The sequence below is a fragment of the Pundamilia nyererei genome, unplaced genomic scaffold (genome assembly GCF_000239375.1).
Source record: "Pundamilia nyererei isolate P.nyererei 1_Seehausen unplaced genomic scaffold, PunNye1.0 scaffold00017, whole genome shotgun sequence".
Classification (NCBI taxonomy): Eukaryota; Metazoa; Chordata; class Actinopteri; order Cichliformes; family Cichlidae; genus Pundamilia; species Pundamilia nyererei.
The window spans coordinates 3,144,249-3,172,163 of NW_005187418.1; the positions used below are offsets into that span (position 1 = coordinate 3,144,249).

Below are 27,915 nucleotides of genomic sequence, written 5' to 3' on the forward strand. Positions count from 1 at the left end.
TGAAAGAAATATTAATAAGGTTAAAGTGGAACCAAAAACGTGTGTGACAAATTCTAACATATCTGTCATACAAAAAGAAAGCAGGTATAATAAACATAAATAGGACCATTACAAAATATTCCCTTGTGGCCATAAATGACCCCATTCGGTCAGTTTCAGTTGCTAAAATAGCTTGTTCGCTTGAGGCTTAAACTAGTATTGGTGGAATGTGCAATAATGGGTTTCCTTTTGACTTTTTGAAGACTTTATGCATTTCAAAGACTACATAATATCACACGTAAATGCTTTTCTGAACCGAGCAGAAAGCAAAACTCTGAAGTATAAAGCAAGGATTTTTCTTCATTCCTGACATCCTTTCTGTATGAAAGATTTCTACCCATCACCGCTCTTTTGCTGAATTATCCAGATGGCCTCTGCATGTGCTGTACTCTATCATTTAGAGTTGCCTCTACATGCTCCCTCCATTGTAATGCATATCCGCATGTGGTGCTTTTTAGCCAGCAGCTCCTTTCACTCCAGAATCAGTGCATCTCAATCAATTTGAGCTCCTTTTATTCACACTGACCACTGCTTTGGCCAGAAGCTTTTGTAACCAGACAGTAGAAGGTTATTTGTCTTATGTCTGAGAATATACAACAATAGTAGCTTCTATAGGCGGAGATGTGATTGAAATAACCATCTGCCTGACTGGCCACCTTGATTAAATTGGAGTGCTGAATGCTGATGCCTTGGGATAAGAGCAAAGATCACAGAAGAATTTCAACTATCAGCGAAAGCAACAACAACACCACAAACATGATGTGGAGGGTATAATTTGCAAAATTACTTTGATGGTTTCCTGGCTGCCTTCCAGAGTTTGATACATGTGTTTATTTGTACATGTATTTGTGCTTTTTTTAAAAAATAAAAAATAAACTTGTGTAAATGTGCCTGTGGGTCTTCTGGGTGGTCAGTCTGTGCCCACATTAATCTCACAGATGAGAGAAGAGGTCCTGACCTCGGGTGTTTTTCCTTTCAGGGGAGGTCATTTTCAGTCAGCTAGTCTGCTCGTTCCTGGTGTGACTTGTAAATTCAGGGGTTTGCTCGGTCACCTTTTGTGAGAGCGTGTTTCTCCTCACGCCCTAATTTAAATGAATGCCTGGAGATCGCTGAGAAAAATATTGTTGGTCTAAATGTTACTTAAATTTTTGCTAAATCAGTATATATTGTACAAACTGTTAATTTAGATGCTAATCAATTTATATTGTCAAGCAATGACCTATTAGCCACCTTCAATAGTGATGACATGGTGTCATTTTTGCATGGAAACCTTCAAAAATCCCATATGGAAAAGAAATAGTAAAAACTTCTATGTGATTACTCATGAAAGTGGCAACTTTCATGAGTAAATCATATAAGGCTTACATGATTTACTCATGAAAGTGGCCACTTTCTCATTACTTTCATACATTGTTTTAGTAAGTATCCAAAACATACAAGTTTCATTATATAATTTTTCAAGGGATCTTATATCTGTTTTCACTCTTATATGCTTTTCATACAAGTTTCACACAAGACAGATACAAACTTTATAAGATTTATGTATATCTTTTCTATATGGGATTGTAAAACAAAATAACCAGACAGCAAGCTGGGAGATGTGTGCTGAGTGCTGCCCCCAGAATCTGGACCCAAATAGAAGGGAGGGCATAAACTTTTAATTGTAACGTTAATAACAATATCTGTGATAATGATTTATATGTACGTTTTTGTAAATGACAATATATTTTATTTACTGATTATCAAAATACATTTGCAGGAGGCCTCTGGCCTACACTAGCAGTTTAACATATTAACTGATGGGTGCATATGAGAAATAGCCCTCCACTGTGAAGTAACTCTAACTGAAGACATGATAACATTTGGGCAATCAGGTGAGTTCATCTGGGTGGTGAGTTGAGATGGTGAGTTAGGTAAGATTAAGATTCCCAGCACTTGGGAAACTGTCTGGCACGCAGAGGAATATCACTACTGGAGCTGTAAGTGTGGGTGACTGAGCCGGTCCTCGGATACACAGAGGAAAGATGAGCTGAAGCACGCTAGGCAGGAGCAACCAGAAACCAGGCATCACTCATCGCCTGACCAATGGTATCCCTGCTGAAGCATGGTGGTGGGAACATCATGCTGTGGGGATGTTTTTTGTCAGGAGGAACCGGGAGACTAGTCAGGGTCAGGGAAAAGATGCAGCAATCTACAGTGACATTCTTGATGACAACCTGCTCCAGAGCACTCTGGACCTCGGACTGGGGCTACGGTTCATCTTCCAACAGGAAAACAACCTTATGCACAGCCAACATAATAAGGAAGTGGCTTTGGGATCACTCTGTGAATGTCCTTGAGTGGCTCAGTCAAAACCTAGACTTGAACCCGATTAAACATTTCAGGAGAGATGTGAAAATGGATGTGCACCAACACTCCGCATCCAACCTGATGGCTCTTTGGAGGTTTCGCAAAGAAGAATGGGAAAAACTGCCCAAGGCATACCAAGCTTGTAGCATCACACTCAAAACACTTGTAAAGACTGTAATTGCAGCCAAAGGTGGTTCAGCAAAGCACAGAGCAAAGGCTGTTTCAAACAAACTTCTTTTTCACTTTGTCATTGTGGGCTATTGTGTAGAATTTTGAGGTGAAAAATGAATTGAATCCGTTTTGGAATAAGGCTGCAACGTGACAAAATGTGAAACACTGTGAATTCTTTCTGGATACACTCTACTCTCATAGCAAGAGATAAAAAGAAAATAGGAGTAAAAGCCAGCGGTACCTGGGCAGAGACCGCAGCACTGAAACTATGAAAATATCCTAATTTTACTGAAACTAATTTGCTAACAAGCTTGTGAGGTTATAATTTCAGGCGTGTTTTGCAAGTCCAAAGACACCAAATACTGACATGCTGACATTTGGAAGGTAATATTATGAAGGTCACTATCTAAGGTCAGCACAATTACCATTGAACACACATTACTGATACTGATGGAAACAACAACAACCTTTATTTATTTACACCATTTTAGATTTATGTGTATTATTTTAAACATTCCTGGGTGAGCATGAACACCTGCGCTAGATTTGTTGTAGCACTAGGGGAAAAGTAACCTAAAGATCAGGAGGCTCATTCTCTAGGGGCTATGATGTATGCAAGTTTTGGAAGTTTTGTGCAAGTCTGTGTAGGAAATTTTGTAATATTTCTGAACGGACCACTCGGATAGTAATCTGCACCGTTTGTGGAGATATTTCAGTCTAGACTGAGTCACACTGACCTGACACCAATTATGTGGCTAAATCTGACCTGTAGCCATTTAATTCTCCATATAATTTGGAGTAGGTCACTGTTTACTGGGTAGTTCTTTTTAACGAGACCACTGGATATTAATAAAAGAGTCGCTGGGATATTTACCTACCTGTCCTCTCCTCTCTGCTCAGTAGTCCATCCTTATATGGCGCTAGGTCGCTTTAGATTAAAGCTTTATATTTAAAGTTAGCATCTCTCTCTCAGTTCTCATTCTTGACCCTTCTACAGTTTATCAGTATTTTAAAATGATGTGATGGAAACACATGATTCCTCTTATTCTCCTTCAATGTAAATTATTAACATTTAAAATAGAGGAGTGAGCATGCATTATTTAGTAAAGTCCTTCATGCTACCCTTTTGAACAGGCTGGCCTTCTTGTTTAACGATATCTGGATTCTTTCCAGCATAACCTACTTTTCATTTTTTCATAATTCAGTAAAATAAGGAACACCAGGTTGTGCAAGCTTACAGCGATCAGACGGTTGTGCTTAGAGTTTAACCCAACGACGTCTGGGGAAACAGATAACATGCTTCTTCTACAACAAATACTTGTTCTCACTTTCCACAGCAAACAAACCTTAGTCTTGTGAACTGAGCAGCATGTTTGAGGAGAGGATCTCTCCCATTGTCTGAAATTAGATTTACAGCCTGCATATTTGCATTTCACTTAGAGCGCCCTGTTTGTTAAATCCTGATTAGGCCTGATGTCATTTCAACCGCAGAGTGATAATGTGATGATAACCATGGACACTAGTGTTGTCTTAAGTAATCAGAGCCAGGATTTTAAAAAATCCAAAGGGCACAAGGCTTTTGTCTCAAGCAGCTGCAAAATGAAGACTCAGTATAAAGAGAATATTTTAGTTTTTTTGCATTTAATTATCGTTATATCGTTATTGTTAGTCACAATGTTACAGTTTATGGCTATACAGTCCTACATAGTTCTCATTTGTCAGTAGTAAATGTTTGTCCACATAAACTTCTCAGCTAGTCAGTAGTTTTAGTTATCATACCATGAAGTCAAGAAAAAATAAATTAAGATATATATAGAGAGAGATTTTAACACATACTTAAAGTTATGTATTCAGTTCCCCTCAGTTTGATTGTTGGCCTTGGCCTTAAGTGACCACTTTTATACCAGAGGGAAAGGCTAACAAGTAACACTAGCAAGCTTGTTTAGTAAGCTTGTTTAAAAAAATCCATCTATAAAAAGTTTCAAAGCGCAGACACGTGTATATGCTAGTAAGTAAACAAATAAAATAGTAGAATTTAACATGAAAACTGAGGTCGAGATTTCTCAGACAGAGTGTGTTACACAGCAAGTCATAATTTAAGTCAGATAATTCTATAAAGATGCTCAAAAATGCATTAACAGTGCAAACACAGTGGACAAATTCAGTTCATTGACTAGCGGGACTGAGGCCCTGCAAGACCAGCACTTCAGAAACAGGTGAGCTCACTGCAGCTGCATGTACTTGTTCTACTGTCTATTGTTGGGACTCCTGTCAGTCAAAGCAACTGTAGAAGCCATTTATGTGAGGTCCATGTATCTCAAAGAGCTTGGTTTGTAAGCACACATTGCACTGCTTCTTGGTTGTGGAGTGAATCATTTTGCTTGTGTTGTTCTCCATGATTAAAAGTAGTTGCACTCACATTCTTATCCGGTGGTGACGGGCATGAAGGTAGGGTGAGCTCACGGGTGAAACTTGAGGTTGTAGTAGGATTTGATGCTGTTTTTGTTTGCTTAACACTTCTTTCTTCCATTGACCATTTTGTACTGGTAGTGTATTAAGGTGATTGAAGAAAGGGGAACAAATAATTAAGAAGTGAGTTTAATTATTTTTGTGTATAGCCTGCCACAGCATTGTTGGTCACTGGTTAGCTGTTTCAGCAACTGTGCCCTAAACTCCAGCGTCCAGATGGATGAATTTCAAGTTATAAAATTCACTCTTCAGGATTACAAAGGAAAAAACTATCTACAGAGGTCAAAACACTTTTTTTTTGTACCAGAATGTAAACACATTTCTTTATAACCCAGTTTTGCGTGTGATTCTATAGGGATTTACTTACTTTTGGAGACATGAAATGCTCTGGAGGTTGCCAAATGATCTTACAGCAGATGTAGGATGTAGACACTAGCTCTCTGGAAAGCTTCACCTCAACTAATTTGCTTGCTAGTTCCTTGTTAGCTTGTTAGCCAATAGCTTGTTAGCCATTAACTTTGCATTCACACATTTTGTCCAAGTCACTGATTTACTGATGGTCTTAAGAACTAGAGACTGGAACCCAATAGGTAATGATATGATAGTTTATATAATTTGTCTAAGATACAGTTTTTAGCATGTGTCTATGGGTGAAGTGCTGTAAATCTCGGTATGCATTATCAAGACTTTACCAGTAAATAACGTGTCCTCATGAGATGTTTTGTCACTCATTTGCTGACCTTGTCCACAATCCTCTTTTTTTTTTCTTTCTTTCTTTTTTTTTTTTACATAACATTAGATTAGAGGGTTGTCCTCTCATATTATATAAGCACCCAGGGTCATGTTATATCTAAGCCAGTGAATTCCTTTTATGTATAATAGTAGCCCTCTGGGAACATGTAAATCCATGAATACAAGGCCTGGTGGCTTTTGTGGCAGCTGGTCTAAAGAACACTCACTTGTTCGTCTGGATTTGATTTGCAAAATACTCTTTTTTTTCTTCTTTATATCATTTCTATTTTCTTCATACAACAGATGGGGGCTGCTTGTTGTCTTGTTTTTAATGTCATATTTCAATGTCTAAATTAGTTATGTCACAGTTTGGTGAACAGCTTTATGTACTGTATTTAAGCAGGTATTTTGGTGTTTTGACACCTTGCTTGTATGCAGTGTATAATGCCAGCAATATTTAATGCTGCTTTTCCATAGAAGATACTAGTAATGATTGTAGGTAATCCTGTAGCCCAGGGAATTCAAACTCATTTTACATCATGGGCCACATACAGCCCACTTTGATTTTAAGTGGGCCGGGCAAGCGAAGGTCAATAGTTTCTTCCCTTTTGGCTTCTAGAGGCTCGATTACAAAATGAATCTTGTTTTTTATTCCAGTTATCTGACCTATAGTACGCAGGTGTGGCACTCCTAATACTGTTTCCTAACTGGCTGATTTGATGTCTTGAACTCCAGAGAATAATGATGGATGTTTGTGGCTGCTAATAATTGTTCATTTTAATTGCCGGTTACAGTTAGGGAATAATGCATGTCTCTCAAGTTTAGTCAGTTACATGATAAACACACAGAAAATGAAACAACAACCAACCAAAACAAATAAACTAACCGAATTCAGGCCCTCTGTGAGACCAGAGCGCACCAGAGATTGTAATTCATTTTGTGCTTCACTGGAGCAAATTTCCAGCAATTTCAGGATTAATCAAATTCTGTTGACAAAAATAGAGTCAACTCGAGGCTTATGGGGCCCGTTGGCGGTTTCCATTTTGCACAGCTGGTAATCTAGCTCTGCCAAAGACAGATTATACACAATAAACTTGTCTTTTAAGATTGTCACTGTGTCAGATTAGAGTCATGGGTTATACCCATTTCTGAGCCAAAATACATAAGAGACTATATTTTGGAGCAAACAAAGCTTGCCGTCTTTTCAGATCGGGTTACACAAAAGAGATCCTGGGATCAAGTTCACAGCATATGTTTTTTAGATGTGTAATTATAACTAAGACAGTTGGTCTCTCTCCCAGCAGCATCAACCCACAAACTGTGGGTTTGACTTAAAGTTTGTTATTTCCTCAGATAAAAATGCCAAAATTTCTGCATCGTGATTGCTGTAAAACGTCTCTTTTCTGCTGTGCAGTTAAGAAAAGACTGTTTGTCTCATTCTTGATGTGATAAATGCAAATTTTCCAGTTTGAAACACACATAAAGTCCTTATATGGAGGAAGAAGAGATGAAGGTGGTATAAATCACTGTTTTTTTGCACTTGCTTAGTGTTTGGTGGTGACTAAACCTAACATTTTTGGGGTTATATGTCACACTTTCACAGTGTTCAGTACAATAAAGCACTTAAGATGGCCTTACCCAACCATGATAAGTCAGGAGTGAGACCAGGATTTGAGTCGCTGTAATTATTAGAGATTAGACACCTATTATGCTTGTTTTCACCTTCTTATTTTTATCGCCGGACTTGATGACTCATAGTTAACTTAATCCTCCATGTGAAAAAGTGTTTGCCCCATTCCTGATTTCCTTTTGTTCCCCATGTTTGTCACACTTTTCAGAGCACTCTGAAATCTGTATAAGAAAAATTACCAGTACCGGGACAGTACGAGGGAAATTTCTTTTGCAGTTCGTCTGAAAAGCTGCAGTTGCACTTTGGCATCTTTTATACATCACCAGGCGTGCTGTCTGTCCCGTCTGTGAGCGCAGAACAACAACTCACAAAGCCGCAGCTCGGGGATGACGTCACACATGACTTCTGTAGGAAAACCTGGACATTTTCAATCTCGAAAATCCCCACGGACACCTCGGACAGAATGTGAAAAGTGGACATGTCCGGGGAAAAGAGGACAGTTGGTCAGCCTAAGGCGCACCGGATTATAAGGCGCATTAAGCAAAACAAAACAGTCTGATAAGTCAAACTTTACTTAACTCATTCTTCTTGCTTCCTCCACTTCCGTACCATTGATTCATTTATTTTGAATTCTCTCGCAGCTGCTCTATTCCCATGTTGCTGCAGTATATTAAAAATTAACCTCGTATTGTGGATCGATTATCTCAGTTGTTCTGTTGACTGAAGTTTGGTCCGTTTACAGCATCCTGTCATGCGGTTCCATCAGGAACCCTGCGTTAACTTCTATCAAGTGGAAAAAGTTAGCATTCATCCTCCAGCTTCACTGTGTTTATGTTATGCTAACATAGCTGTGTTGCTAGCGATCACGTAGCACATCATTATATACCAGCTAGCCCAACTTCAGTAACCCTACAAAAGTCACTGCTGTTTAGTTTTCTGTCTTCATTTATGTTGGAAGCGATGGCAGAGCTGTACGTTTTATTTTATTCAGAAATCTCTCCGTCAGAACATGGTATATCATGTTTAGGTGGAAACTAGCGAGCTAACTTCCTGCTAACTTCTAACTCAGTTAAATTAAATAAATTCTGTTTTCATGGATGCCTGGAAGTTAAACTTAGTTGTTACACCTGGTAAAGAAGCAACGCTGATCATTTTATCAAAGATGAAAGAATTTAGACAGATTTTAACTCTCAGTGATGTCGCAGTGTTCGTTTTGGGACCTGAAGCAGACTCTGCGAGGCTCATGACTATGGTAGCCGTAATGCTCCGACAATCCATCAAGTCGTACTAAAATATTTTTTGACAGATTTTTGAGGGCTGTGTACCACATAAAATCGGTTCGAGGTCAGAACCGGTAAGAACCATAATTCATACATAAGGCGTGCTAGATTATAAGGCGCACTGATAATTAAAGGACTTTAAGTGCGCCTTATAGCCCAAAAAATACGGTCGATTAAGCCGGTGTGATGTGATGCTTCTGGTCCTTGTATAGCATCAGGCTCACTGGAAACAGTATTTGTCTTTCATTTTCCTATGTTTGCAGATGTTTACTGGATCAGACTCAAAGCATTTTTAGAAATAGATGAAAGAGACAAAAAGATCTAACACACCTGTCTTATTCTGATCAATTCATGTGCTGACTGCCATGAGGCAACAGTGTGCTGGAGGTGAGATAAGATTAAACACCTCATAGAGGAGCGTTTTATCCCATTTGGAATGAAAGCTGGTTTGTTATGATTGTGAGGATCACAGAGAAATCAGCTGAGTAGAGCTCCACAGAGGGTTTAACTAGCACTTGGACTGACCCCGTGGCTGTGATTAGCAGCCTTTTGGACAGTGTCCATTAGTTCAGTTTTATCTTTAGACCCACGCTATTAGTGATCTGGATAGCACCGTCTAGACAAATTGATGTGTGGCCGAAGGGAAGTAGACCAATGGGTTGCCTGCACTGATGATGTAATTTGTGGTTAATTTGCTGCTTAATCCTCACATTAACTACTAAGGGTGTATGACCAGAATTTACTCTACAGAAACTAAAGATGAATGAGAGAAAAAAAAATCATAATAAATGAGTGATTACAAACTCTGTGGTACAAAAATGTTATTTCAAAAAATGTATTTAGATGGCAGGTGGAAAATATCTGTTTCAGTAGAAACTGAGAGTGCATTTAGTCCATAAGACATACAAAATAGTGTCAGAACTTCCTTTAAGATGTCCATGAGTATGGAAAGGGTATGGATCATATATCGTGGCGATCGTGGCTTAAGAGTTGGGAGTTCACCTTGTAATCAGAAGGTTGCTGGTTCGAGCCCCGGCTTGGTCGTTGTGTCCTTGGGCAAGACACTTCACCCGTTGCCTACTGGTGGTGGTCAGAGGGCCCGGTGGCACCAGTGTCCGGCAGCCTCGCCTCTGTCAGTGCGCCCCAGGGTGGTTGTGGCTACAATGTAGCTTGCCATCACCAGTGTGTGAATGTGTGTGTGAATGGGTGGATGACTGGTTGTGTAAAGCGCTTTGGGGTCCTTAGGGACTAGAAAAGTACTATACAAATACAGGCCATTTACCATTATGGTCTTCAGAATTACCACATATTGACTGATTGGTCAACCTCAAGGGAGAAAGTGTTACACAGTGCTCTCTACTACCTTTGTCACCACACCAAATGAGGGAATATCTTTTAGAATATAGCCTTTGATCTTTCCAGTTTCCAGTTTTGAGGAGCACTGGAAACTTTTCTGCTTGCATATTATGGCCAACATCTTACTAAGAAACCATACATTAGTCTTCACCTTGCTTTTATAAAGCTGGGCTGAGGCATACAGGAGAACCAAATGTTGCATTCGACTAGCTGATGGATTCACACACTTGACTGTGATTGGTAAAGTTATGTCTAAATAGAATACTGGCCAAACGCATTCTACTAGAACAAATGAAACACGACTTCTTAGATTTGTCTGGTTTCCAGGCTGCTGAACATCCTGAAAAATCTCAGACAAAGCAAACATTAATTACAGAGGATCTCGTGTCAGGTTTACCATGAACTTGAAATGTTTTGGTATCATTACAGGCACGGTGACAGCTGCAGACACTGTTGTTCATTGTTTGCAGGATATAGAGGGGAAAATATTATGCAGTCAAGGTGATTTCATGTTCAATGACACAAGGTTGCATAGTGTATGTAGACAATTAAAAACTAATTAAAGAGAAGAGGGAAGGAGGGGGCACTGAATGGTGACCTTGTGTAGCAGTAGTATTTTGACATCTTATCCTCATCTCAGGCACAGAGCTCCAGCTTCTGTCTGCGAGGGGCAGCCAAAAAGAAAGTTGGCTTAGCTTGTTTCTTATGAGCTGAGGTCCTGCAGTAAGGCCCAGTAAGATAAATAAGGATTATTCTGAAACTATGAGTCATGCAAAGCTACTGTAGTGTAAAAATATCAAGCTTGAAATTAGTATAATTGGTCCAGTTTAAATCGTCAGGCATTTGCTGCATGAAATGTGACAATTGCAGTGTGTTAGGAAGATAAGAGAACAATTTAATGAACTTTGACAAAAGAAGTTCATGCTATTTGTTCCATATAATCTGTGTCCTGTTATAGATGTTTTTGATCTGTCATAGCTTGTGTAATTTCCATACTGCAAAATATTAAAGATTTTTCTCTGTCCTATATTAATTTAGGACATCAGATAGACCTTGATGAGGCCATCGCTGTAATGTGTTATGGACGATAGTGTAAATGATCCCATACATACTCAGTTACCAGTGAGGTGGTTTTACTCAGAAAAGGCTTCTCCTGCACTCACGGGCCCTTGCTGCTGTCCGCGTGTGTGTGTGTGTGTGTGTGTGTGTGTGTGTGTGTGTGTGTGTGTGTGTGTGTGTGTGTGTGTGAGTAACCTTGACAGAGTAAGCTAAGCTTCACTGAGTGCCTGCAAGCACTGAGCTATCTTTAGCTTTTTGTTGAGGCTTTTACCACTGGCCTCCTCTTCCCACTCTTCATCCTCCTCCTCCTCCTCCACTCCCTTCAGCCCACTCACTGTTGGCTGCACATGCAAAACATGCACACTAATACATGCTTGCATACAACCAACAGACCCACGCACTCACGCTAACATGCATATGCACGCGGCCAAACTGTTACTGGGCAGATTAGAGGAAGCAACCTACTTCTGGGTTGAAAACATGAAACTGATGTTTGTTTTTAGTGCACACTGGAAGGCTCAGTGTTGTTCCCAGAGCAGCACTGATTTCTGCCTGAAGGCAAGTTATAAGCCGCAGGCCTCTCAGGATTCACAGTCGTGTTCCTGCTGGTACGAAATCTATTAAATTCAGTCAGAAGTTCACTCAGAGACTGTAAACTATTAATAAATGAGTTTTGTGCTTGCAACAATTATCAGTTTCTTACAGCATATTGCATATTATGCCCATGAGTGCTGAATTGCTTCTGATAGTTAATGCAAATTTCACATTTCATTTGCTGCACATAGAATTTGAAGCAGATCTTGTAGATCAATATTTTTTTATTGCAAAAGTATCTCCTTGTGGGGGGAAAAAAGATAACAGAGTCAAATTTCTCTATGCAAAGTTCACAAATAGGTTGATCGATCACTAAGCGTTAATAATGCTAATTTCTGTCATATTAAGGCTGAAGAACAGGCAATTAAGCATCAGCTTCGGGAGATGGGGATAAACTAATCCAATCAGAGATGATTGCACTTTGAGACCAGTCCCTTAAGCTTTGGGGTTTGTAATAATGCATATTTGCTTTCTCATGGTATATTTCATAAACTGAAAGTTGTATATCACTGTCCAATAACAGTAACATAACAGTAACGTGTCCCTATAATAGATACAAATACACAAATGTGTCGTTTTTATCTCATGGACCCCTCTTTTAAGTGAGTTCTCAATATTTTGGGGTGTTTAAAAAGATTAGTGAAGCTTATTTGGCCAAAAGCAGGCTCTATAGAAGTCTATGAGAGAACAACCCTTCAAACCCTTTGGTTTCTTTGAACTGGTCTGAGTCTTAATGAATAAAACATGATATTCATTTTTTAAATTATGGTTCCCATCAGAATGAAAAAGGACAATAAATCAGGGTAAGCTTTAAGATGGGCCTACTTTGCTACCATATCAGCCTTTAGTGTCCCCTGGTTTCTCAGTCACATCTGCCCCTCATTCATCACATCCGATTTCAAAACAATGACAGCAATGACAAAAACGCTTAGGATCAAGATTTCACAACTGGACTTTACTGACTAGTGTGTGATATAACTGCACCTGTTCATCTTTTATTTACAGTGTATGGGTGGCCACTTCCATCTGGCATATCACTTTTATCCCCTCTCTGGAGGGCACAGTGGACTTTGGAGGGGGTAACTGTGAAAGGTTAAACATCAGAATGGGGATGAACTAGCCTGCTGTGACACATGTGCTCATCCTTCATGTCCTGTTAGGGGGGTGGCTCATTTCGACTAATGTTTGAAACAAGCATGGGTGCCAAGGATATTTTATCTTTTTCTCATCATTTGCTAGAAAAAACTTTAAAAAGTGCATTTTAGATCATTTTTCAAGGTTGTCTGTTGAGAATGACCACAGATAAAAAGTAAGTATGTCATATAAAAGGCTTCATTTTTACTTAACTTATTATAGCAGGCTCTTCCTTGAAAAGTATTAGTTATATGAGGGCTTATGTTGAATACTTACCTGATTCTGAGCATGTCAAGTAGCAGGCTCTATTTTTCTAGGAGTTGCCCACATGATTACATGCAACGAACCCCATGACCTTACATTTAACACATTCAGCATTCAGGATATAAGCATAACTTTTCCTACATGCAAGGTCTTTTCCTAAACCTAACCAAGCAATTTTCAGTGCATCAACCTAATCCGCATGTAAAAATGAAAAGAAAAACAAATCAGCAAATCAAGCAAAGCAAAGTTTACAGCCCAAAGCTCCAAACAGGTTTCTTGCCTGACAAATGATCCTTCTACTATAGATTGTGTAGATGTGCAGTAATGTTGTGTCAAAGTACAGTTGGCAAAGGACACAGACTGACAGAACAGCAGTATTGGATGCCCTTGGAGGCGTATTTCCATAAAATATAAAAAAAAAGACAATGTGTAGGATGACTTTGACCTTTTTTCTAAGTATATATAAAAGGAACTTAAATATTCATACCTTTCTGTGTTAGTATCATCAGAACACGTGCTTGTCATCAGCTGAACAAATACGCCTCTCTTTCAAGTCGTAAAAAACTACCTCGGAGCTACTCGTGCATTTTTCAAGTCCATTTAATGCTGTTAGTGTGGGATTGGCTAATAATAGTCACTGTACACTGCAGAAAGCAAGTTATTGGTGTCCGTGTGCACCTGTTATTGTATCCTTCCCTCCTCTCTCTCTTTCTGCATTGCAGAGTCTGTAACATATGCACTGTGTGTCATCTTGGGCCTGTGCACAGACCACCGGGCAACACATCGGGTAATGTGATACTCTGTTGTCCTGCTTCACCTTCTGAGCTGTTGTCCCATGACGCACACTGAGCAGTAAGCTTTTACGCTGCAGCTGACACCAATGAGAAAGTATTGCTTTTGCCCTTTATGTCTTCTTCTGGGAAGAGAATACTAGATTTTTTATTTTTACAAGCCATCAATTTTTTCTGTTCTCTTGGTGAAATAACTACATTTATTCTCTCATTCTTAACAAACATGAAGATACCAAGTGTATTCTTCTGCAGATTTCCTGCTGTGGAGTCCCAGCATGTGTGCTTTAAAACACAGCTGGTGAATAATGAATGGAGTTGCAAATTGTGGCTTCTACTGCCTTAACATAACTGCTATATTCAAGTAAAGGCAAGTGGCATGCTGTAGTCCCAAATCCTCTGCATTTCCCTAAAATTGGAGTGTGCCCTTGACAGAATGACAGGGTATTTAGCCACATTCAGCTGGAGCCCAAGGCTTCCCCCCCCCCTCCTTACTGTTGCGCTCTCAAAGTTTCCATTCAGGTTTAATAAGTTGCTAATGAAAGAGAGCCAGCGGAAGCTGTTTAAGTCAATCTCCTCCGCACAGTTACAGATCATTGGATGCTCCATTTAGGGTGATTTAGATGTGTGCCATGGGACATATTCCAAAAAGCATTCACACAATGCCTTTCCATTTCCTTCTCCTTTTCTATTATAGTGATGGAAGCGGGGGTGTCTCAGGCAACAGACAAAGGGAAGCACAATGGTTATGTCCCCTTCCCCTCCTTGGGAAAATGGCATGATGGTTTCAAGAGTGCACCATACTCTCACTGGAAAATAAAGAAAAAAAGCTGCTGCTCAATTAAGTAAGAAAAAAATCATTGCACCACCATGTATTTAATCACATTGCACCATGTGAGGGGAAAAAAACAACAACTGGGGGGAAAGGGATAATGAAGGAAAGTGTGCAACCTCTCGGTTATTTCTCTCCTTAATCAACAATGCATGGCTCAAAGAGATAAGGAAAGGTAGAATTGTGCCCGTTGTCTGATGCTAATGAGTTCCCAGGATGCACAACACATCGTGTCCTTTGCTTATTTACTGTCAGAGAAAGAGTTGGTGGACACACTATCCAGACTAAGATGGAATTATATGTGTCAGTCTAATATGTAAGCTCAGGTTAAGTAAAGTTGAAGTATGCTTTTCCTGCTTGGATTTCTCACACATAATTATTTGATCATTTGGCAGTACATGATGGTCTGCATATGCAGGGTGTTAACATCCATTAGCTCTCCTGTCTAGACAGGAATTAAGGCTATTTATGACCTGATGGTCTCCTTCCACTGTGACTCCTGGCAACCCTCCCAGTTTTAGGCTTTTCTAAAATGATTTAAGTATCAGTGCGTGGTACCTGTGAACACAGGAGGGTCAGTGGACATTTTACTAAAACAACAGCTGTAACACCCAGGATATTGGATGTACAGCAACATTAAAGACTAGAGGCAGCTGAATTTTAGTAATGATTTAGAGGCGAAACAGTAAAAAGTTAGCAAAAATGTCCAGAGGTTTAGTCTCTCAACAGAAGCTTTTATTCATGATATGTATGAATCACATGGCAGAGAAAGTAGGCTACATTACAGTTACAGTCTACATCTTAGGAACAACGATAATGTTGCAAAGGATTAGCAACCTATCATATGATAAAAAACAAAACTGAGACCACAGCTAGCTACATTTGTCACGAGGTAAAAGTAATTTAGTATTTTTACTCATTGTGTTTTAATCAATCGATTTGTTGTTTCATACCTTACATGTTTTTAGTCCTACCTATGTCTCCCAGATGAACAAAATGAGTTACACCTGTGCAGTCACTGGGTTTCAAAGGGTAGTTCATGAAAAAGGAGAGATGGCAGAAAATAACTGAGCAGAGCGAGTTACAGCAAGGGATTGGATAGAAATTAATTTTATTCTGGACTAATGCTGGGAGGCCATGCAGTGCCTGGTTTAAGACCTTTGAGTGGATTGATGAAAGGGCACAGGCAGACATGGGGAGTATCTCAGGCACATATAGGGTTGCCATCTGTCCTGTTTTAGCCAGGACATAATGAGCAAAACTGGTTCATCCCTCATTCTACCTTAAATGTACTGTATAGTGAACGTTGCATGCGATGTCACATACATTGCATATTTCCACTATGCCCAGCTGGTTGTGCGTTGTGCTTCTATGTTGGACTTCCACCCAGCGTTTGAATACTTACCCTCCATTGTAACTAAAGCAAGATTGGTGCTTCTGCACAGGTCAATGTACAGTGGAGGTTCCCATACATTTTTTTTTTAAGTCTAAATGAAGCATTAGCATTGTGTTGGAGGCAGGAGAAGCACTTGAGTCCCACAACAGTGCACCTTTTCTAAATATACATTTAAAGCTCTTTGTTCTTAAATACAAGTCCCTAGCCCAGGCTATCTTTTTTGAGTTATTATAAATAAGTGCACAATGGTGTCTGTGAACCATCTATGGCTAAGAAAACACCAGCAACAAGAAAAACGCTGCAAAAGAACACAAAAAACAACGGAAATACGAAAAAACACAAGGGAAGTGTTTCTGAGGAGACAATAACCCGACGGACCAGTTGCAGGAACCCAAAACATGGTATAATATAATACTGATGACGGATTTTTATGCTAATAGTTAGGCTAACACACTTACCTGTAATCTTTTCTTTCCTCACAAAACCAATAGATCCCCCACTTCTTTTAAGTGTCTCCCAGTGCAATTCTTAGCATATTTTGGCTCATGCAACTGGTCCGTCGGGTTATTGTCTCCCCAGAAACACTTCCCTTGTGCTTTTGGAAATCAGTTTTTTCCTATTTCTGTTTTGTTTTTTCCTATTTCCGTTGTCGTTTTTCCTATTTCCGTTGTGTTTTGTGTGCTTTTGCAGCGTTTTTCTTATTGCTGGTGTTTTCTTAAGTTGCAGTCTGTTTGGCCTCTCAGGGCCACCATACAAAAAGTAGAAAATGTTTAACACATTAGTTGGCACAAGAACTCACAGGCAGGAGGCTCGACTAGAAGATCAACAGGTTGGGAGTTTTACAAGTCAAGGATTCTCAATGAAGCATTATAAGAACTTAGTAAACCACTTTTCTTCCGTAAGAGTTCTACTTCAATTTTTCCCAAGTCCAAAGCAGGCAAGTTATTATCTAAACAGCTCATCATGTTTCTCATTTCAGTGGCACAGGTTATATATTTGTTATGCAGGGTTGCTTGTTTCAGTAGGTGGATAAAAAAAATCACAGACAATGTAGGACAAAGGTGGACACAGCAGGTAGGGTGTAAATTCAAAGCTTGGCAAAAGGTAAACTTGCTCAGGTAAAGCCTCCAGAGCAAGTTTACAATGACTAGATCAACAATCTGTGAGGTGCACATAAATATAGCAGGTGAGTGATAATGAGACACAGGTGCACCAGCCAGAGCCTGGGGAAGTACTCTGGGAGGTCAGGAGGGCCAGAATAAATTGCCTTTTTATTGAACTTAAAATAGAAACAGCTCTGGCTTTGTCTGTAAAATCTTTAAATTTAAACCAAAAACTCTGTAACATAAAACTTTAGAGGGGTCTTTGTATAATGTGGTTATTACCTTTTTATCTTTATTATTGATATTAACAAAATAGAAGCCATTTTTCCTACCAACCTCAAGTCTTTGGTGCTAAGCCAGTTGCTTTTTCCAGTATTAAATGTGCCAGTTGTACCAATTTTCAGACTTTTAGTAAGAAAGTCAATTACCTTGATTTTTTTCTCTCTTGTCTTTTAACAGTACTATTAATAGAACCTCAATATGAGCAATAAATAAATATGAGCTACAGAGTTAAATCAATCTTGTATTTTAGTCTTTGAAGCCATTATTTTCCCACTCTTCCAGTACATATCTAATACAAACTAGGGCCCCTCAGCTGAGGGGGAAAAAGTGCAGGTCTGGCCAAAAGATGAGCAAATGTGCCCCATCATTGTATGGCCAGCTGCTTTTTGTGCATCAGAAACAAATTTCATCCCCGTTTTATGCGTTGTGATTCAGTGACCACATCTTTGGTTGGCATATCAGCACTGATAGCTGGTTTATCCCATGTAGTTATGGCTAGTGGAAGACTGGGATTTTATTGCTGACCTCGACTGCATAGCCTTTACCCAACCATGAAGCAATGACCTGAGAGTCTGGCCAACTTGAGACCCTCAAATGGGGAAATCTTTGAAAGAATAACACACACAAAATTGACAAAAGGAAAGCTGTGATAGCTTGTGGAAGACCACAGCATGGTTGGGATGAACAAAAGGCCATGATGGGTGCCTCGAGCCCCAAATACCAGATCTGATGCGCATGGATTCACCCTCACAACTTTGGTCAAGATTCCTGGGTTCTTCTCATCACAATGCCTTTTTTCGCCCACTCTACACATAACTAGAATGTGTGATAGCATTAGTAGATTCTTACAAGTTTACACAATATAAACACATAGTATATTTACACTTAATTTGGTTTGAAGATAGTCCTTTAATTGCAAAAACTGATTATGAAACAGGTAGGTGGTGGGGATAAGGACAAGGAGAGGAGGTGATAACAACAAGGACTAAAGGAAAGATGATTATCCTCCCGTGTCTCTTTCATTTCCTCCCTGTACATCTTAGTGTTTTTCTCCAGAGATGTGAGGAAGAGAAATGCTGCAAGGACAGAGGCTTGAGAAACAAACATGAAGGGCAGAAATCCTGACCAAACTATAAAACTTACAGTTTATGAAGAGTCCTCTTCCCACCATAGTTTGTATATTCCAGCTGTGTGCCACGCCTCTTTTATATGGTGAAGGTAAAAACACCACAGTAAAGCACACATGCTGCATTAAAAAAAAAGCCAAAAGAGATTCAGCCCTTTCATTCCCACCAGTTAATGGCTGTGTACAGGCAGCAAAGACAACATTTACATGTGCCAGAAATTGCTGTATCCTCAAGTGTAGCCACTATAGCAAGCCTCCTCTCTCATCCAAGTATATTTTAGGTTTTGAAACATCCTTCATGGATTTGCAGGTCAAGAGCAGGATGATAGAGGAGACAAGGAGGCAGAAATTTCATCCTAAAATAAGTTCTAGAAAAAGTGAATTTTGACCTGTTGACGATGTTTTGGCATTAAAGGAAAAATTAAGAGTTATTACAATTAAGGACATGAATTTCTCAGCCAGTTTTTGTGCCAATCAATCAGACGGTTAAGTATTAAGGCTTTTTATTTCAAACCACAAATGCCAAACTCGTGTTTACGAGGTGGTCAGAGATTTGGGGCATCAAAGTCCCAAAACGAAATATTGTAAATAAGGAAATAAAGCAAGCGGAGTCTGCAGTAGTGGACCCCACAGAAGAGCTGAACCCTGCAGAACAAGTACATAAGTGGACCCTGAGTTTAGACTGAGCAGTGCAGTCTCCTGATGGGAGATTACATTTTCTCCATATCTATCTATCTGAAATGCAGATAGATTTTGTTTGGGAGCAGGCATTTATAAAATTTTAAATATTATTACATATTTTACTTGAAAAAGGAACAGGAAGCACGGAGAGGTTAGAAACAGACATACATAACCTACCAGTCCTTGGATTATAATCATGGTTTTTCATCACAAGCAGAGAGAGAGAGGAAGAAAAAAAGGTTTTATCAACCCAGTAGGTTCATTTTTGCTTTGCCATGAGTCCCACAGTTCACGTGTAGCTTCACTCCCACGTGCTCTGAACAAAAGCCCAAGCTGCTCCTGCATCACCGGGAGAGCCAACGTGGCATCGGGGTCCCCACACTTGATGGAGCTCTGATTTTGATCTCCCAGAGAGGACACACAGTCAACAAAGCCCACATGGGGAGAGATAGCACGACCTCAAAGATACAGTTTGTGTTTGTAGTGGAGTGAGTCATCCTTTCTGACACAGCTGTGGTTTTACAAAGTACAAGCTCCCTTTAATATGAGTTAGATGAGGTAAATTTCTTCCCTTGGTTTTTGTTTTTCAAATAAAAAAATATAAAAGAGTTAACACTGTGGCAATATAATGTTTTATTTTTAAAACAGAAAGTCTGTCTGCTAGCTAAAGGTACCGAGTCATATATTTACCTGTTTGATAAATATGTCATAACTTTGTTTTCAGAGACAGCGAAACAAAGGACAAGTGAGGAGATTTTAAAAGGTAACAAATGCTCAGAAAGAGCTAAACATTAAGAAATTCAAACATTACATGTATTGGGTTCTCTGACAAGACCTGTATATACTCACAGTAATGAGCAAGGAGACGCAGTTGAAGACAATTAGCGTGGGACACGCAATCACAAATGAGGGAAGATACAACACAGGCAGAAACAATCAAGGAATCAACTGAAAAACAACAGGAAGTACAGGGAACACACTAAGAAAGCAATGGCCAAAGTAAAACAGGAAGTGGAAGGTTTAACAAAGCTTTCTTTGAATCAGCTGTTTTGATAAACTGTAAAACATATTTATATATAGTTTTATTCTGGCTAGAAGCTGGAAAATAGTAACATCTGCTTATATATTGTAGACTGAGGTTGGTTAAATCCACAAAGGGCAGCAGCAGCACAGATCAGCTGCAGTAAATGCTGTTTGTTTGCACATCAAGCAGCTATAATCCAACACAATGATTCATGTGGAGTCGTGTTTCCATTGACCGGAGTGCTCTGTTTAACTTCTTTTAGCTCTGATGGAAATATCAGCTGTGCTATATTTACCAGCAGGTCTAAATGTGTTTATTTTCTGTCTGGTGTTGAGCCCTTTAATACCTTTTTTCTGATACAGCCAAACTATGGGATCAATAATAGCTTATCATTATTATTATTATTATTATTATTATTATTATTAAGGGACAGTTAGGTTAATGCTGCCTTTCTGTATCCAGGACACTCGGGTAAAAGATTTTTTTTTAAATCGAGAATCGGAGGTTGTAACCATATAGAGGATCAAAACTCACTTTTTTCATGTGAATAGTTTTGATCTATTCCAGTTAGTATGATTATTCATAGAACAAAGTTATAAAAGGTGGAATTGCACTTTGATCACCCAGTCACTACTTGTTAGATCCAATGTACACCAGCTTCTTTGTACTATTTTTCCCCAAAAGCATCCACATGGCACAAGCAACTGTATTCACAAAAAACTGGTACATTACTGGCAAATTTCTTGTATTTTTACAGCAGTTTTTCACAGCTCTCACTGCTCATCAGTCAGCTGCACTGAGTCACCACTTGGATCCCTGAGTACATATTTAATAGTGACAATTTTATATCCCTCTTCTCTCATATTAGATCATTCTATCACCCTAAATCAAGCCACAGAAATCCCATGTCAGCACATTCCCAGATCCACCCACTGCCAGCGCGACACAAACAGCCAGCTTTGATCATCGCAGCAAGTTTGTTCCACAAGAGTCTGGGTTACAGCTCAGAGGTCTGTCTGCTCTTAAAAAGCAGGAACAGTCAGGATTAGCTAACTTTGTGTTTGGTGGCTTCTGGGTACTGTTCATGTACACCCCGCTAGCCGGCATGTGCCAGATGGGTCTTTGGATAATCCTAGTGTGGGATCAGGGGTAGACCCAGGGTGGCAGAGTGAGGAATCTAGACGGGATTAACTGCGGCCACATTAAGATAAAAGAAAACATATCTTAAAAGCTGCATTACTGAGCTGTAATCAAGTATGTGTAAAAACAATCAAAAACACAACAGCAGTGTGATTTGCCACATCTTCTTTTAATGAAACACTTCATGAGCCTGGAGAGCCTGTTCTTGAAAAGCAATTGACCTTGTGAGACTCTGTGTGGAGGCATGAAATCATCCATGAAGTCATTCTTATATCAGTCCTGCAGCTGAACAAGTTATAGAAAAGTTTGGCCATGAAGTTTAACTCGCAGTGAATACGAGGCCCATTATTTCCTCACGGCTCCCTTGAGCAATAAATCATCCTTTGCTCTGAGCCTGCTGGGAAACAAGAGCACATATAAGCATGAATAAATGCTCCCTGACCCCTGGTGTGATACTGCTTATTCACAATAAATTGATTTCTGTCCTTTTAGCTGATAGCAATGGAGGAATAAAAGCGATGATTTGAACCACATGTTTTCGTAGAGGCTCAGCTCGGAGATAAAAGCGATGCGGCACAAACACAGAACCCCCTCCCGTGGTCACATTGTCTTATTCACTACCAAGAAATATAGCCTTGATGTTAATTATTTCTTCATTTATAGCCCCAAGCGCAGAAGATTTCAGGCTTTACTTTCCTTTGCAATCCCATCGCGTCCATTCAGCCTACAGCCTTGACTCTAAAGGAGGCCGATGGCAGCTTTACGACCTTTCAGGAATAAAAGCTGAAGCAGCTAATCCAGCCCTCCCACAAACACTGTCTCATTTGAACCCTCAAAAGACCTTCACTCTGCACCGTGTCCTGTACAAACAACCAGCTCTCCCCTTCACCAGCCTCCCCCTGCAGCCCCAGCAATGTCATCAAGGTCGATCTCCTGGAAAGGCCTCTGTTGCAGTGAAATTTGAGATATTTTCAATAGTGATTGATATCAATACAGGCAAATACAGAGCAGAGGAGTGTGAAGAGGAAACAACACTGAGATTATTGAGAAATTTAAAACTGATGCTGAGTAGATTCAAATATATACAGAGAGAGAAAAGTTAGAAAAAAGGACCAGAGAAGAAAGCAACAGAGAAATAGACAGTACGAGGCGATGAGCTCAGGATTCCTCTATTGATCCGAGCTTCTTTTTCTAATCTCCCTGCCCCCTCGATAACCCCAGCTGGATTGGACATCCAGCCACAAAAAGCAATATGACCCCCACCGCTGCCCTCACGGGTCACCCTTTAGTGACTGCTGACTTTGGGTTGCCATGGTGAGAGAAAATTACGTCTATAGGACCTGGTTGGACATGTTAAGAGCGTTGGATTTGTGCCCAGCACCCTGCTGCTTTTCATCAAAGGGGCTATAAAGAGACTGTAGCAGAGCATTACGTGTCTGTTGTTATTTATGGGGATGATTGTATTTTTTTTGCAAGTTTTATGACTGATGCTGTTGGTTGTTTACGTACATCCGCCAGTTTACTCATGAAAATTTGATTTTCATGTTTCTGTATTTAGTCATGCAAGCTGTGGGTTGGTTGGTTCAGCAGTCAATGCAATGCTTTGGTTCTCACTTAGGTTAAAGGGAAAGTGGAGCGCACTCATTAATTTACAATATTTAATTGCGCAAATAGACTAATATTTAGATGCTACGTATATTGACATAAGACATAAAGCAAATAGTCTCCACCTAAAGGGTGTACTATGAAACAAAATGAATGGGTTAGCATGCTCAGCTTGAAGTCAGAGCTTTTGGTGTCGTGTTCTCTGTGCTCTGTCGATCACTGCGCTAACTCGTGCCGAACGAATAACTAGACTTTCTTCACATTAGCTGGCCTGACAAAACCTAAAAGAGACAACAGCTATCACTTTGTTAACTCAGGCTTTCTTCTTCAAACTCTGAGGGTGCGTGCATGAAAAGGTAACATTTGACACATTATTTGATTCTTCTTCTGTACAAAATGGATAAACTGAGCACCGCCTACTGATAAAGACTGATAAAGAACAAAAATATAACATTAAAATGCAACACTGTGGCTGCACAAATGGGTAATATTGCAGAAAATTGCTAATCTCGTGATTCAATCATCACAAGTGCGCTGAGCAGGAAAATGAATATATCAATTCAAATTCATATATTTCCCACTAAGTGTAATCTCAGTGCTGTTTTCTATTTCTAACATGACAGCTGCACATTAGAGCTCTGAAACTTTAAACTGCATACATTTAAACGTTAAATGTTACTCAGTATGTTCACATCTTGTCATTAGCCTGAAAAAGGAGACAAGGAAATCATTTTAGTTTGTTTTCAGAACAAAGTGAAATTAATTTTACCTTCCTACTGTAAAGATAGATGTTGCTGGTAAAAAAAAGAAAGGCTTTCAAATACATCTGATTATCTGCTCTGTGTTTTAGTGGCTGTAATTCCAGGAGTGCAAAAGAGTTTTTCTGCATCACCAACTAAATGCATGCAAATGCCAGTGAGTACGCCATGCAGTTTGTGCTGCTGTAACTTTAGAGCAGGTGTTCGTGCTGTTAGTAAGGCAAAGCTTAACAAGTTGCATATATGAAAAGATGTCTTCAGCAGATAATCTACTTAAAGCAAATAAAGGAAACTGTGAAAACTGGTGCTTCCACAATATTGTCATGTGGGTAACCATATGAGGGCCAATAAAAATATCGGGGTGGCACACGCTTCTGTTTCTGTCTATGTGTGTTTGAGGGCACCTGTGGGTACAGGGACACAGTGGACAGCAGGGGACAATAGGAAATCATGAGGGACATACAAAGTGACTTAGTTAATGTTTCAGCTGGATGTTTTCCTTTCTCTTCTGTTCACATTTATTAAAATTATTACCAACACAGCCTTGCCAGGGGGGCCACTGGGAGAGCCAGCACTGAAAGACACCTCCCCCTGACTGAGTTAGCAGGCCTTAATAATGCACCCCTCTGTTCCTCAGCTTTTTGATACACAGGAAAGATGAGCCAAATGCAGACGCCACAGACAGGTTAACTAAGAGAAGTCGAGTTTTATTAGAACCTGTTAAGAGCTTATGTAAAAAACCAGTATCTAAAAAAGCACAAGGTCAAACTGAAGTCAAAATGAACTGATAATTGACAAGAGAAGACTAAAAGGACTGATTGGACACAAGTGAGATTAATGAGGGCAGAGAAGCAAAGGATGTAAAAAGACTGAAGATGCAAAACTCCCAAAACAATGAACTCTTCGAAAGAGCTGATGAAACAAAAACAAAGGGCACGTAAAGATAATAATACCATATATAAATAACTAAAAAAGGACATGTTCACTGATGCACTTAGCAGCTCCCATGGATTGAATCCACATGATTATTATCAAGCCTCTAATTTTAGTTTTACTAGTTAGTGGAACATGAGCATAAGACAAATTCAGCTAAATCTGCTGTATAGTTTTGGAGACTTTCCCCTCAATAAGATTTAAAAAGCCTGTATGTCCATATGCCTGTAGTTTTTAACAAGTTTTACAACATTGTCTAAACAATCTGAGACCCAGCAACAGCTTTGTTTGATATAATTTCATTTTAATTTAGCAGAAATTCATTCAGACTTCTGTAGACCACTACATCAATCCACAGTTGTAATAACTGAGGATATTCATCAAATATGTTAGCATAGTCATCTATCTGTTCACTGCGCTGCTATGCCAGTCCTCACTCATAGACCCAATATATTCTGGCTTATATTTTTAAGACTGTGCCTCCTTGCAGTCATTGCATTGTGAATTTTAAGGAGAACAGGAAAAATTTGTTATTTGTAGCTTTGCTTATTGTTTTCAAAGCCCAGTGGTGTGCCTGTCTCTGATTTATGTCACACCGTTCCAGGGATACACCTGCCTATGTGAGATTAAGCCCTGACACATAATCCCCAGGCTTCCCTCTCTTGGGTGTTTCTTGTCAGCCACCAGGATGCCCTAGAAAGGAGGAGGCAAGGCAGAGAGTAACAAGGAGTCTGCACAGCATGTGACAGAAACATGCAAGAGAAAACCACTGTGCAACAAAGACAATGCACATGCAGCTCCCTTGGGTTTTTCCACCGCTGGATGGAAGTCATTAGGTGTGCGGGAGACTGTGGGCACGACAGCATTGTGCCTTACTGGCGTCATAGTTGTCTTCTGTTTTTCCTCTTCTTTGTTCAGCTGGTCCCTTTAGCAATCGCCACAGTGGACTGTCATCCTTCACCTCACGTTACCCCTAGCGTCCTCTGTCACACCAGTCCTCTGCATGTCCTCCTTCACTACATTTCCAAACCATCTCCAAACCACACATCACAGCAGGTTTCATTGCGATCTTGTAAACCTTCTATTTCACTGCTATCCTTCTGTCACAAATCACCACTGACACTTATCTCCGCCCACTTCTCCCTGACTGAGCTCCCTTCTTCACTTCTTTTGTGCACTGTCCAGTATTTAAGCTCATCTCCCTTCACCAGCTCTACTCACATAAATCACTGTTACGCTCGTCTCCCTTTCATTCACACACATTATGTATTCTGTCTTGTTTCTACTCACTTTCATTTCTCTTCTCTCCCATGTATACCTCCACCTCTCCAGGCTCTCTTCCACCTGCTCCCTACTCTCACTACAGATGTCATCTGAAAACATCATAGTCCACGGAGACTCCTGCCTGACATAATCTGTCAACCTGTCTAACACCACTGCAAACAAGAAGGGGCTCAGAGACCATCCCTGATGTAATCTTACCCCGACCTTGAATCCATCTGTCACTCCCACTGCACACCTTACCACTGTCTTGCAATCCTACATGACCCTCACATACTGCTCTGCCAATCCTGATTTTCTCGTGCAGTACCACAGGTCCACATATGCTTTCTCTAGATCCGCAAAAACAGCAACTCCGTACGACCTTCTCTATACTTCTCCATCTGCTCTTTTATGGCATGAAGCCATACTGCTGCCTACTGATTGTCACCTGTCTTCTTAACCTAGCTTCAACAACAGTTTCCCATCGCCTCATTGTATGGCTTATCTGAGGAGATAAGCTCAGCCACATACTGTTTGTTTTTCATTGGCTGACTGATGTCTCCAAATGCCCAGAATGTGTCTCAGCTGTTGAAAACACCGCATTATGATGCAAATTTATTCAGCGACCAGCTGCTGTATCAGGATGATGCTGCAACACATCCTTGAAACTTTTAATGAGCTCACCGTTTTGAATAATAGGGACGGTGAGGTCACACAAGTCAAGATGCGCACGGGTGCTCGTGTGGGTGCGCGGGTTTCTTGTCATAATGGACATGCACGTGCTTAAGTGCACGCAAGTGCAGCTTGACATTGAGCGTTTAAGAACACTCAGCGGGCGGCACGCGAATAGGTAACAAGTCATTATCTCATCATGTCAGGCAAGACAAATACAGGCCAGGAGCACACCCACGCGTAGCTGAATGGCAACTTAAGAGAGGATTAACACCAAGTGGGAAAATGAAGCCGACTCTGAAGTGCCAAAAACTTTTTTCCACTACTGGCCACCAAAGGCTAGCTGCAAATGTGAGTCAAACCCTGTAGACTCACTAGCTAAAGAGGCCTGCAATAGAACATTATAAAGTATGTTAACAGCTTGTATAAGGTATGTTTTTGGATAATGACTGATAGCTTTTTTCTAACTCATCCACCTGAACACTAGAGTTATTAGCACAACTGCTTTAATTGGCAGGTGTCCTGACACAGGCAGATGGAGCCAATCAGGGTCCGTTAGGCCTTCCTTCCACTACTTTGAGATATTAAACTGAACTTCTTCACTGCATTTTTGCTGTTGGTGCCTTATGGGGCATTTTTAATAGATTATCTGACAAATAATATGGAATACTGTGTGATTAAAAATCATCCACATTAGCTGGAAACTTAGCACTCCACCCTCTCATATAAATCTTTGGGATCGGTGACAGTGGCCAAAATGGTGATGCTGAGGTTTCAGCATACGGAGTCTAGAAAGCAGCGGGTGACATCATAATGGTGACACCTATCTTTTATATACAGTGTGTGATCAGAGCTAGTATTAAGTACAATGGAACATTTCTGATATTTGCTACAGTAACGATGAACTGTTAGATGACACATCAGAAACAGAGTGCAAAAACTCTTAAAATGCCAGTATAGTGAAATTTAAATAAAAGAAAAGGTCTCTGTGTTTTTCTTATTTATCTCCTGGATTTATGAAAACAGGTTTCTCATATTTGTGACAGCAAGAGACAAGAAGCTCACATATCCTTTGACTCGATTCAAGATGCCAGATATTTTTTGCCATTCTTTGAAATGCATTTTTACCAGTGGTATTATTTATTTTATTTCATCCCAGGGTCACTAAACACATAAATGTGAGACTAACATTAAAATAAGTAGTAAGACAGGATGGCTACAGTCCAGTTGACTTC

At 39.9% G+C, this 27,915-nt stretch overlaps 1 long non-coding RNA gene across 2 annotated transcripts in view; it reads left to right on the forward strand.

The window, feature by feature from the left end:
• LOC102192177 (uncharacterized) overlaps positions 1-27,915 on the forward strand; it is a 76,400-nt gene that overhangs the window by 9,240 nt on the left and 39,245 nt on the right. Inside the window, exon 4 of one of the 2 annotated variants that reach the window (XR_001290289.1) lies at positions 20,010-20,047. The exons of the other annotated variant lie outside the window; for it this stretch is intronic. This is a non-coding gene — a long non-coding RNA (uncharacterized LOC102192177). Of the gene's footprint in view, positions 1-20,009; positions 20,048-27,915 lie in introns of those variants that run through there. 2 annotated transcript variants of the gene reach the window in all.